Source organism: Danio rerio, chromosome 15, assembly GCF_052040795.2.
Source record: "Danio rerio strain M-AB ecotype USA chromosome 15, GRCz13ab, whole genome shotgun sequence".
Lineage (NCBI taxonomy): Eukaryota > Metazoa > Chordata > Actinopteri > Cypriniformes > Danionidae > Danio > Danio rerio.
In genome coordinates this window covers 39,887,984-39,901,096 of record NC_141035.1, presented here as the reverse complement: position 1 = coordinate 39,901,096, position 13,113 = coordinate 39,887,984, and the positions used below count along the sequence as shown (strand labels likewise).

Genomic DNA, 13,113 nt, shown 5'->3' with positions numbered 1-13,113 from the left:
ACACTTTTTAAATTAATTTATTTATTTGACCAGTCTTCTTATTCATTATTTTACCGTAGCTCTGCTCTGTTTATATATAGCCTGCAAGTTATTGGTAATATGACTACAACTACTGTGGTCTAGTGGTTATCACGTTAGAATACGACGCCACCGATGGGGGTTTGATTCTCGTCAGAGTAAGTTTTTTTTTTTTTTCATTTTTATTGTTAAGACATATAATACTGCTAGAGTTGTTAAACATTTGAAGTTCTAAAGCAGCTGTTTTCTTAAAAAAGACGTGATATTGTAATTACAAACTGAATTGGAAATGACCTTATTTTAATATAGTCTGTCGTGAACTGAGTTGGGCCGGTCTGAGGCTTGAAACTCCAGGGCTGAAAAGCAGTCCCACTCCGGCCCTGTACCCCTATATACATTTCTTGAAAGCACTAAATACGTCCCAGGAAATACTTATTTTTTGTCGTTTTTATTTTCGCAAATCCACCAAAGGCTGCTGTGTACGCTTTATCAGATTTCAAATTTCTCTCGTGAGTGCCATTAGCAACTTTTGTTCTCGGGTAAATCCACCAGAGGCCGCTGTCGACTGGCTAACTGACTGACTGACCAATCGACTGACCCACCCTCCTTCTTCCCTAAACCCAACCAATAGTGTTTTCAAAAGCATTGATTGACCCGACCCACCCACTTCCAAAGCAAAGCAATTCAGATTTTTCAATTCAATTTCAAATGTTACCACATTCTCACCCTGTTATTTACTTGTTTATTTTATTTTTTTAGCTTCTGTTTTTGTCTTACCAGCTTTCTAAACCTATTATTCACCGGACTTGAACCCGATCGTCGTGGTCAACTCCTCTCTTTGTATCAAGTCCACCAACGTACACCGGATAAACTGGTAACAGCAGGATACCTTCCATACAGAAGTAAGCGGTCAGCTGGTAAGTGCAAAAAGGAACAGCTTTATACCGCCCTGTAGCAATCTTTTTAAAGACAAAATGCAGCCATACGTACTTCTGGCTATATAATTCACAATCTCCAGAAATGTATATAGAGCTACATTTTCAGAATGATCCTATGTTGTGTGTAAGATTGCATTGTTGTTCTTTATACAAAACATTTCCTAATGGTGATGCTAATAACAGGCAAACTTAGCCATTCATTCTTACTTCCCATTGTCATTTACTCTTTATCTAAAACAACTCGTGCCATTTCTTATTTTGCGCACTCACTTCTTACTCCTTTATACCTTCACACTTACATATACACACACTCTCTGTTTGCCTGGACAGTTAAGCAGACCCCAATAATAGATGGACGCTGTCTGGTCGTGGCAGTATCTCTGATGGCCAGGCCCATATTGGAATGTCTCAGCGTGTTTTCCTGTGATAAGGCATTTAATTAAGTGTCTAACAAGGACGTCTGGGGGGTGTCCATCGAAGGGACATGCCACCTGTGTACAAGCCCATTATCCAGAGAGACAGAAGGAGAGAAAAAGAAGAAAGAGCGTATGTGAGAGAATGAAAGATAGGCAATAGCAAAGAAAGGCAGAAAGGGATGACACACACACACATAAAGACACACACTCACATACAGACTTTCCACTCTGTAGGAATCTAATTCCCTCTACGGTCATAACCAGGACACCAACAGATCCAGATCATGATTTAAGCACCAGATGCCATGACTGCTTTACAGATTACATAAACAAAGCTTTATTAGCAGGTAAGGCACAGATTCTGGGCTACTTCAGAGGCTGGTAAACAAGAAGGGTACGTGCTTTTAATTCATTACTCCTGTTCTGATGTCGGTGCTCTTTCGATTTGTTCTATCTGATTACGTTGTCCTACCTCTCATTCAAAAAGTAGGTAGCACATTCTGACAACGCAGTATGCTACCGCTCAGATTTTGCTACCAGTGAAAATTTTACCCTGAAGTAGTGTGATGTAAAGCTGTAATGTCACCCTAACCTACCTAATCCCTAACCACAACCTCAGAAACATTCATATACAGTGTTGGTTGCATAATCTGATGGGTATACGTCAGGACACCAGAACCAAGTCTGGAAACTTTCCAATGATTTATTTAGTATAATATACATTTAAGCACAAAAAAAATAAAATAAAATATTTTTATATTAATTGATTAATATGCTGTTTCTGAAAGTCTAGTTTAAATGTGTGAGCCAGTTTGAGGAGAGTTTCACAGATTTCCAGAGTCCAGCCTCCAGCATCAGCACCATTTCAGTGAAAAAGGGTACATAAGGTGTCGCTATCGATCATTACAACATCTAGATAATCTGGAGATTGCTTGCCTGCAGCTCGGCAGAGTTCCAAATACGTCTTTACAGGATATGGGTTTAGATCTTGGGAAGCCCAAATCAATCTTTATAGATTGTGATTTTTTTTTTCCATAATGAACAGTATCATTTAGATTTTCCATCCCAGCAGTGAGAGACTGAATGAGATAGACGTAGAAGCAGAGACAGATGTGATGAGAGATATGAAAGGAGGAAAAAAACTGATCTGCAAGTGTGAATGAATACACACTTTATATAAGTTATTATTATTTCACAGACATAAAATATTGTATTTTCATGAAATGCATTTCTCATTCCCTAATGTATAACTGTTTTTTTTTCTGGCCAATCTGTTCCACCTCCTCTTGTCCACTCTCATCTGGAGAAAACACTCAATCTTTCTTTCTTGAGGGAGGCTTCCTTTAAATCTTAATTAAAACCAACTCCAAAAGCCCATCTCCTCCCAGGGGCAAGCTTGAAATCAGCTTAGAACAATCAAGCTTATGGATTAAGTTGCAGGGGAAATGAGGAAAAGAAAAAGAAAGCGAGAGACAAAACATGAAGAATAGGAAGATGAGGGGAAAAAAATCCACCCCCCTCTCCCTCGCTCAGGGTGGCGAGTAGAGTCCAAGCTTGACCTATTGACCCCACTTTCTTGCAAGCTTAAGCTGCTAGCGATGCTCCTAGAGAAGGTAAACATAGGTCTGGAACAATGGTCACCAGGCGAGAACCTTATTGGATTTTAATTAAGTGCCAGGAGAGAGTGTTAAAAAGGGACGCAGAGGGGTTCCAGTGTTCACAAACTCATACAGCACAACATTTTCACACACTTTTTCACAAACAAACACTCCTACTATACATGATGTCCTTAGCTGACACACACAAAAAAACATCCTTGCCTGTTTGCCCGCTCGTTCACATTGTGAGAACAACCAACAGTCTTCACTCCCCACTCCTTAGAGAACTATTTGTCACCCGCCTCGTTTCACCCCGATCCCAGGTTATCGCTCTTGGGCTCCCTCTCTCTTTTAACAAGGTGAAACGAGACTCGGTCCCCTGAGGAAGCAGCGCCAGTGATAAGGTTAAAATGGGCCGAAAAAATGGAGGCGATTATTTGATATTGGACAGATTGAATTATCTAGATTGAGAGTGCAAGAGAGGAGGGGATGCTAGTTTGGCTCCGAGAGCCAAAAGAAAGATGGTGTGAGGGAGAGAGGGAAAGAAAGGAAGAGGGTGGACAGAATCATTTTTTCTCCAGCATTGCCATTTGTGCCAATGAGGACCAGCCTGATATTAATGACCACTCAACTGCCAGCCAATGGAGGAGTTTTTACCTCTTAAGGAGCAGATTGCGAACGGTGCAGAGTGCGTTGTTAATTTGACAAAGAGCAAGTCGGCCAGTGCTAAATTTGCACAAAAAAACTCTACAAACACTGAAATATGCCTATAAATACCTGTTGGCTCTCCCAGATTTCTACAACTACAAATTGTACTGATGAAGATAGAAAAAGGTGAAGCTTTCTTCAGTGCCTTTAAGATGACAAAGAAAAAAAAAAACTCCTAATACACACAAACACCATGCGCCTGGCCAGAGACAGGCCATCATCACCTCAGCAGGCACCAAAAGAGAGCTGTTAATTGGTGTGAAAACACACACACACACACACACACACACACACTGACTTGTGTTATGGGTATTCGATGAAGCTGGCACTTGTTAACAGGATACACTGAATCACATGGAGAGACAGAGACAAAAGGGAGATCTAGACGACAGACCCTACCTTCTACTAATATTTGTGATTTCTTTTCTTGGCTCTACGGAACAGGGCTAATACATTTGTCCCACTTTAAACCCATGGCGTTTTAGAAAACTCTTGAGGACTCACGGGAAGCTTCCACTGAAAAATAAGTACAGTTCACACCTTCACACTGGCATGCCTAGTACAAACACCTTTGTACAATGCAAATTGAATTTTAAAAGAAATCTTTCCCCCCCAACAGAGTTGAGTCTGCTTTATTTTTTACACTTAAGTGAGCCCATTAACAACATTAGCAAAACAAAAGAGCTTTCGCACTAAGCCACCGCGTCACACTGGGACTAAAGGCTCAGTCTTTTAAGATTCTGGCTGACAATTCAAGACTCTTTCATGGTGAGTTTGGACCATAGCTTTCTCAGATGTTTGGTAAATGAGAGAAAGCTTGCAGCGCAAGGACTGTTACAGGGCTAATCACTAGCATGGATGATTGCGGAACCTCCCTGTGGCTCAGTTGAAAGGGGGTTTGGTTTGGCCTCTTTGCCGCTCTGTTACTGATCAGCCTGCTTAAGTAGCTCATGATTGAGGGGGTCCATTAGAAGCCTATCCATCACCCACTCTCAACAAGCTGAGCAAAAAAAGTGAAAGCAGCAGACACACCCCTGCACCAGTATCTACGCTTGACCATCTCCACATTCATCAAAATAGTGTCTAGTAGGGACTTTTAAATGGATTGAATAGTTCACACTCCAAATTAAAGATGACCTTCTGAAACTTGGTCCATCTTGCTTGCTTATTCTAACTCAGACTCTATGAGTCTATAAAATATGTTATATGGAGATACAGATTTACATAATTGACACAATTCCAGAACGGTGACACGGCAAAACCTTTTGTCTGACTGAGAATAAAGTCAGAATTGAGGCTTGCTTCTAATGGTTTGACAAAAAGAAAAGCCTACTTAATTTGAGATTGCAACGGATAAGATCAGACATTTACTGCAGTACTGTGCATGCTTAACTTACTATTTCACTACAATGACCTAAATCAATTCGCTACATTTATAAAAGAAAAGAATGCAAATTAATAACATTAATGTTCCTCCGAACAAAATACCTAATTGTATAGTAATTGGTAATTACAGCAACTGCATTGTTTGTAATGTAAAACACACAGTGAGTTCAAAAATGTATTTTTAAGACAAAATGTTATATGGCAGTGGTTGCTAATTGGTCAGTAGCGCTACATTATAATGTGTACAATAATGTGCCATGTTGCTACAGCAATCAATAGCTTACAATAGGGCTGAGCAGTATATGGCAAAAATGCAATCTCGATAATTTAAAGATTTTAAAAGCCTCAAAGATTAGACACTTAATTAAATACCATTTTAAAGTATTGTTAATTAACAAAAACTGTTAACACATTACTCAGATGTTTTGGAGATTCCGATCTTCTGTAATATACTTGATATACAATATAAAATATAATATTCCGAAGAACTATAACTGACAGGATATATACAGTACACAAACAAAAATATACTTATTGCATTTTCAAAAAATAAACAATTACAGAAATATTTTTAAAAAAGTGTTTTACCTAAATAAAATTATAAAAAAAATATTTAATATTTATATTATAGTAAAAAACTGTTTAACAGAAAATAATGCTGGCGGCAAAGTGAATTGAGCTCGCTAAATAATACTGGATGACATAAAATGTGTCAAATATCAACATAATTACAGATTCCTGTTGTTGCATATGTCTGCTGTGTGATTGGCTTATAGATCAATATTGAGTAAAAATGTCCATTGCTTATTATTGTTCATTAAGTCATTTTCATCCACTTTTTCCAGGGCCGGGTCATGGGGCAGCAGTCTTAGAAGAGAACCCCACAATTCCCTCTGCCCAGACACTTCCTTTAGCTCCTCTGGAGGGATCCTGAGGCGTTCCCAGGCCAGCCGAAAGACATAGTCCCTCCAGCATGTCCTGGGTCTTCCCTGAGGCCTCCTCCTGGTTGGACATGCCTGGACCACCTAGGCATCCAGGATGCTTCCAAAACAGATACCCGAACCACCTTAACTAACTTCTCTCAATGTGGAGGAGCAGCAGCTCTACTCCAAGCTTCTCCTGGTTGACGAAGCTACTGATCCTGTCTATAAGGGTGCACCCTGCCACCCTGCGAAGGAAACTTATTTCGGCCTCTTGTGTCTGAGATCTTGTCCTTTTGGTCATGACTGAAAACTCATAACCACAACTAAGAGAAGGAGTGTAGATTGACTGGTAAATTGAGAGCTTTGCCTTTTGGCTCAGCTCCTTCTTTACCACAACGGACCGGTACATCGACCACATTACAGCTCCACCAATCCGCCTGTTAATCTAACATTCCATCCTTTCCTCCCTCGTGAACAAAACCCTAAGATACTTTAACTCCTCCACCTGGGGTAAGGATTTCCTCCAACCTGGAGTTGGCAAACCACCTTTTTCCGGTGGAGCACCATGGCCTCGTACTTCATTCTCACCCAGCCGCATCACACTCAGTGCATGCTGAAGGTCCATGTTCGATGAAGCCAATAGAACAACATCGTCTGCAAATAACAGAGATAAAATCCTGTGGTCCCCGAACAGGACTCACTCCAGCCCAATGCTGCGCTTTGAAATTCTGTCCATAAAAATTCTAAACAGAATAGGTGACAAAGGGCAGCCCTGCCGGAGTCCAACATGCACTGGAAACAAGTCTGACTTATTGCTGGCAATCCAAACCAAACTCCTTTTGTCATCATACAAAGATGAGACAACCCTTATCATTATTATCGACATAAATTTTATCACGATTCGATATGATATCTTTAATCTGCCCAGCCCTAGATTACAATTAAAATGATTAACTGAAATTAATAAATGTTTATTTATATTCATATCATTTAAAAATTTTATTACTTATTGAACCACAGTGTCTTCATCATATTGCTGTTTACTTGTTTTAAAAAGTGCAGTAAGTACACATTTAGCTTTTTTGGCAATTCTAGTAATATAAAGCTCAAAAGAGACTCTGAAAAAAAAAAGCTTCCACAAATTCCTCTGCCTGTGAAATCCTTTCATATCTAAACAAGCTTTCTCAAAGCTGCAGCTCCACCAAAACTCAACAAAACATTGACTTTGGAAGCAAGATGTCAGTATCGTATGACAACATTTCACATTTGTGGCCTGTTTTCCAGGGGGCTTCATAAATCATCACTAAATCTCCTCACAGTGGGACTCGGCTCATAGAGAAAGCTGAACCTGTATCTTCAGGCGGGAGAGGATCTTGCTTCGCCTGCTGCTGTAAGTGAGAAGAAGTTCGAGAAGTGCAGTTCCAGCAGGAACGCTCTCCTCATTTTCTCACCTGCTCTCAGGTGGCCCTGTTTGGGAATGCTTGAAACCAAGCAGCCTGCTGCGTACAAAGCCAGCCTGGAGCCCAGAGCTGGAAGACCCGCTGTGTCCTCCAATACCAATGCATCTTTTTCTCAGCATACTGGTGAGGCTGTTTTGTCACACCTCAGAAACATACTCAATCCTTTCAAAAAGAAAGCAAAAATGGGTGGCTTGAGGGAAAATACCAAACGGTTTGCATTAATGTCAGACCTGAATTCTCTTTCACTTCTTTAAACATGAACCAATCCACGCTTCCTTGCCTGCTTAATGGCTTTTCCTATTTATATATTCCTTTTATGTTGTTTCATCACTAGCTGGTGAACAACAAGGCTATATATACCACCTTCACAGAAATGCATGCTAGTCTAAGCTGGTCTTTTCATTTAATGGAACTAGGCTTACAAGTCGCCTAGAGTTAAACAGTTGAGTTTTAACCATTATTAATACATTCTGCTGATCTTCAGGTCTGGCAGGAGCACTTTTAGCTTAGCTTAGCTTAGCAAAAATCTTTGAATCAGGCTAGACCCATAGCATCTCGCTCGATTTTAATTTGATCATTTGTTGCTGTACCATGGCTACAGTAGGCACAATAGTTCTACGCAGTGCTTGATAACAGTCCCCAGTTAGGTAGCCAGTAAGGATGTAACGATTCACCTGACTCATGATTTGATATGATTCACAAAGCTAATGTCACGATTGACTATTTAATCATGATTTTTTAACAAAATTATTTGAAACAAATATAAGGTGAAGAGCCCTTTCAGTTTTTACTTAAACTCTGCACATTTTTTGCATACATTTTAAGCCAAATTTTCTGCCGACTAGCCACTGGCATAAAAAACTGCTTATAAAAATGACTATTTATATAGTAGGATAGGGCCAGAGGTTGAACATGGTTATGAATAATTAATGTATACATTTTAAATATTAAATAATTATAAGCAAATTATTAAAATATGCATAAACTAATTTATAGAAGTTGCTTAAGTAATCTAATACCTGCTTTTGTAACAGAACAACATTTTCTTTCAGTCTGAAAAACATCTGATGTACCGTGACAACACTGATGTACCGTGTAATCTCCGTAGGACTCGTTGGAGCAAGTGGAGCTGCAAATCACTTGGTCCGCGTGGTTTGGCTTATTGTTTTTTTGCGTATAGACGTCTGTGACTAGTTTTTCACTGTGCTGAAGGTTTATGTGTGTCATATTTGTTGATCTGTTATTGTAAGTAAACTTCTTTCGCAGTATTTGCACAGTTTTTTTTTTTTTGTCATTTTAGTCTGTTGCTCCACCCAGGGCTGACGCGTCCATAGAGGCGACCTAGGCGGCGTCCTCACTTTCATCACCCAACCTGGCTCCAGCCCTGGCTCCACCTCTTGCTCCCTGCTGATGCACAGTTAAAGCAAGTTTGCACCTGTAAAAGCGTCGCCCCTCTGGTCAAAAAATGTATCATAATCCTTTAACATATTTACCGGTTTGAATCGTCACATATTTGAAAGGATTTTCAACCGGCTCACTGTAAATTGTTACATCCCTATCAACTAGGTAGCATCGCCACGTAATATCATTGTATCTGCTGCAGCCAGTCTAGACAGTATTGTTTCTAGACACATCGCCCTAGAAAATAACAACTTTTCATTTTCCCCCAGTCTTAGTACATTGTGTAAATACAGAAGGGTCAAGCCTTAAATAGAAAAAATATCGAAAGTCTATTAGTTTTTTTGAGTGAGATTTTACTGATCTAATCCAATTCAATGATCCTTGCCAAAATCCCTTCAAGGCAAGTCATTTCACTCGACATCTTTGAAACGCCTCTCAGGCAGTATGCTCGGGCATTCTGTCTGAATAGGGTGAAGGATTCGGATTTAAACATTAAATTCTGTAAAATTGCTTGCCAAGCTTACGAGTGAATTTCATATAAGGAATCACCAATGAAATTAAACAACAACTGTCCCTTAGTTTCATTTCTAAACATTCAAATCACACAAAATCTGTAGAAACTCTCGTCTGATCCAAGCCCCTTCAAGCCTCTGGTTCAATCGATCAACGACTGGCTCCTGTACTAGTAGGCAGGGCATTATTCACAATATTAACAGTTACACTATCCCCCATTCAAAAAGATATGAGTGACATGTCTTGTGTATTCCATAGTCTGTGTCTATGCTAAGCTAAAGTGCTCCTGCCAGACTCGGAGATTGACTGAATGGATTAAAAAATGGTAAAACTCAACCGCATTACTCTAGGTGACTTGTAAAATGAGTGCTCCTTGAAGTAGAAGAGAAGTGTTGTGGGACTATTCCATTCTAATCTGCATAATCGGCATGTTTATGCATGCAAATGCGTAAAAAAAAAGTGTCACTTTATGCTGCCGCTTGGTAAAGTTCTCAAAAGCTTAGCCGATGTAAGCATCATATCCCTTTTTTTTACTTTTCGTCTGTCCACACAGACTCATTATTCACTCCAAGAGACATTATGTTTAGCAAGCAGCTTCTTTTCCCCTTTGTCTCTCTTTGTTCCCGGTTCTCTTTGTCTTCTCTCTCACTCCCTCCTTCTCCTATTTATCTCTGTCCTTATCTGTGACTGACAAGCACCCCACACCAGTGTTTACAGCCAGCCAGAAGCAGGGAGAGAATTTCAAAAGTAAACAGCCAATATCCTCCGCAACAACGCTGAGGTAGCTGTTTTCAGTGTGTATTGTGTACCTGCGTGTATGTGTGTGTGTGTGTGTGTGTGCAAACTTCCTCCTCAACTCTGCAGAGAACTGCAGGGTTTGGATGCCTCGCCTAGACAATAGTCACACACCATTAGATGTTTCTCTGTCTTTCTCCATGCAGGGATCGGAGCTGTAATCCGTTACAGCCCTCCCACAGCAAGTGGAGCGGCTGGAATACATCAATCAGGAAGGTCCAGGGGCACTGCCTGACATTACCTCATCGTCTAAAAGAGGCTGTGTATCAAATTCAACCCATCAACACCCCCTCCCTTCTTTGCTTTCCCTTTCATCCACCCAGCTTCGACCAACCTGTACATTCAAAAGCTTTGTTACGGCTTCATCGTTGCCCTCAGGTGTCTCCAAATGCCCTCTCCGGGCTCCTGTGTCAGACAGTCACTTTTTCATCCGGCACGTCTTTGTTACTCTGTTTCCTACTTTTAAACTGGGAGAACAGATGAAGGGGTTCCTTCACACCAGAACAAGGATATCCATTACCTTCAGAGCTAAGATGCTGGAAGTTAATCTGTTTGACCCCCCCTCTTTTCCTCTCTTCGCTTTTTGCTTTGGCACAACACTTTGTCAAGCGGCATGGACTTTTGCGCCTTCCACACTAGGACGATTCAATATTCGTTCATTCATTTTTCTTCAACTTAGTCTCTTTATTTATCAGGAGTCGCCACAGCGGAATGAACCGCCAACTTATCCAGCATGTTTCAAACAGTGGATGCCCTTCCAGCTGCAACCCAGTACTGGTAAACATCCATACACACTCATTCACACACATACACTACGACTACTTTAGTTTATTCAACTCACCTCATGTCAATTATACTTCCTGTCTTTGGATTGTGGGGGAAACCAGAGCACTCGGAAGAAATCCACACAGACACGGGGAGAACATGCAAACTCCAAACAAAAATGCCAACTTGCCCAGCCGGGACTCAAACCAGCAACCTTGTTGCTGTGAGGCGATAGTGCTAACCACTGAGCCACTGTGTTGCTGCAGTTCAATATGGCGATATATATTTTATGGACAAAAAAGTATTTGTTTGGTGGTGTCAAAAGTACATGATCACATTTTGATAATTTATTTGAGCGCACTATTATACTCCATTATAGGGAGGGAGACAGCAACATTAATAACAGCATTGTGAGAAATTTGTAATCTTTAACTTACAATGATTTACATTTTGCATTTTATTTGGCAATATTTTATGTTGTGCTTGTAATCATTAGTTTTTGAAAAGTATTCACTGCAAAAATGCTTTTCTTACTTCAATTTTTAGTCTTATTTCTAGTCCAAATATCTAAAAAAAATCTTAAATCAAGAAGCATTTTCCAGACAAGCAAAACATAGTGTCTTGTTTTAAGAAATAATATGCCAAAATTCAGAGTATTTCCATTAAATAGCAAAATATTTAGTGTTGGGCTAGCTACTTGAAAAATGTAGTGAGCTAAGTTATTAGCTACTCTGCTTAAAATGTAGCTTAACTACACTAAAAGTGACCCCCTGGGAAATGTAGCAAGCTAAGCTAAAAGCTACTTGGCAAAAGTTCCTTAGCTAGATTCAAGTTATTTTTGCAATTTTCATTTTTAAATCGAAGCCACTTAAATCCAAGTCAATCATATTTTCGTGATCATTAAAACTGTCAATGAAACGTATGAGGCATAATTGTTCTGTTCAGCTATTTACTGTAAATAATATGCTGTACCAAACAGAAACAAATTATAGTATATAACAGCAAAAAATATATAAATAAATAAAATTCCAATAAAACTAGATGTTACACATTTAAAATATTATAGTAATTCATAGTAAAGGGAAATATTTGGAAATAAGCATTATATTGTATATATATTTATATATATATATATATATATAATTTAAAAAATAAGTTAAAAAACATTATAGTATTTACTATAAATTACTAAAGTATTTTTTGGATGTGGATGCCCCAGAACACATTTGCAGGACAATTTTTATGCCTTAAAGGCATAATTTGATTTAAAACCAACTCAACCAGCAAAAGACATTTAAAAATCAAACCAGCTTTAACAAAAGTACAGCATCAGAATTAACGTTATTGTATCCTTACATGTACTTTTCGGGGTATGGTCACGAGGAATCCTGCTTCAGAAGTAAGTCCTCTCTCTCAGTCATCTTTCCATTAAGCAATATGCTAACCTAATTGGTTGGTGATGTCACCAACCGGAGCAAAAGGTGGCAGTAACCCACCAAAAAGTTTGTAATTGACCACCGTAAAACAGAAAGTAGTCATTCTCGACTTTTTCGGATTTAATTTCATCGGTTAGACACTGGCCTCACAGCTTAGTAAATCTTGATTGGTAAATGAAGCTTGTGTTGACGATACTGTGCTCCTTGACTAAAAATCAGCTTCGCTACTGAAAAGCTATATGATTTAGAAAGTAGTGATGCTATTTTCATGCTACTGAGAGATGTAGTTAAGCTAGTTGCGTCACTACTTGTTTCGACGCTACTGACCAACACTGAAAATATGTCAAAAGGGGGAAAAAAATTTCAAATAACAAGATTATTTTGCTTGTTTTAAGGAAAAATGTACTTAATTTTGCCATTTTATGTCTTAAAACATGACAATATTTTTTGCTTATCTACAAAATGCTTCTTGATTTAGGCATTTTTAGAGATTTGGACTAGAAGCAAGATAAAAGGTCTAAGAAAGAAAAGCTTTTTTGCTATGTTTTACATTTCTTTGATATTTGTTTCGTATTTCTACATTCAAAATCAAACATTTATCCTGAAGTTCTAAATAAATATGATCACATGAGTAGATTTTTGAGTATATAATTTAAAATGTAAAAAAAAATAGGAATAGTACTTTCAGTATGGTTTAATTTACCAAAAATATACAATCTCATGATATAAATTGTTATCAGGATATGAGAGGACTTG

The 13,113-nt window shown here is 38.9% G+C and overlaps 2 protein-coding genes across 6 annotated transcripts in view; one reads left to right on the top strand and one right to left on the bottom strand.

Annotated features, from left to right (window-relative positions):
- The window catches only part of nphs1 (NPHS1 adhesion molecule, nephrin), a 486,431-nt gene that overhangs the window by 39,933 nt on the left and 433,385 nt on the right, over window positions 1–13,113 (top strand). For 2 of the 3 annotated variants that reach the window (XM_087283293.1, XM_087283292.1), the window contains one exon: window positions 799–920. The exons of the other annotated variant lie outside the window; for it this stretch is intronic. The gene's annotated coding sequence lies outside the window, so the exon portion shown is untranslated. The remainder of the gene's footprint in view (window positions 1–798; window positions 921–13,113) is intronic. 3 annotated transcript variants of the gene reach the window in all.
- The window catches only part of kirrel2 (kirre like nephrin family adhesion molecule 2), an 85,811-nt gene that overhangs the window by 53,738 nt on the left and 18,960 nt on the right, over window positions 1–13,113 (bottom strand).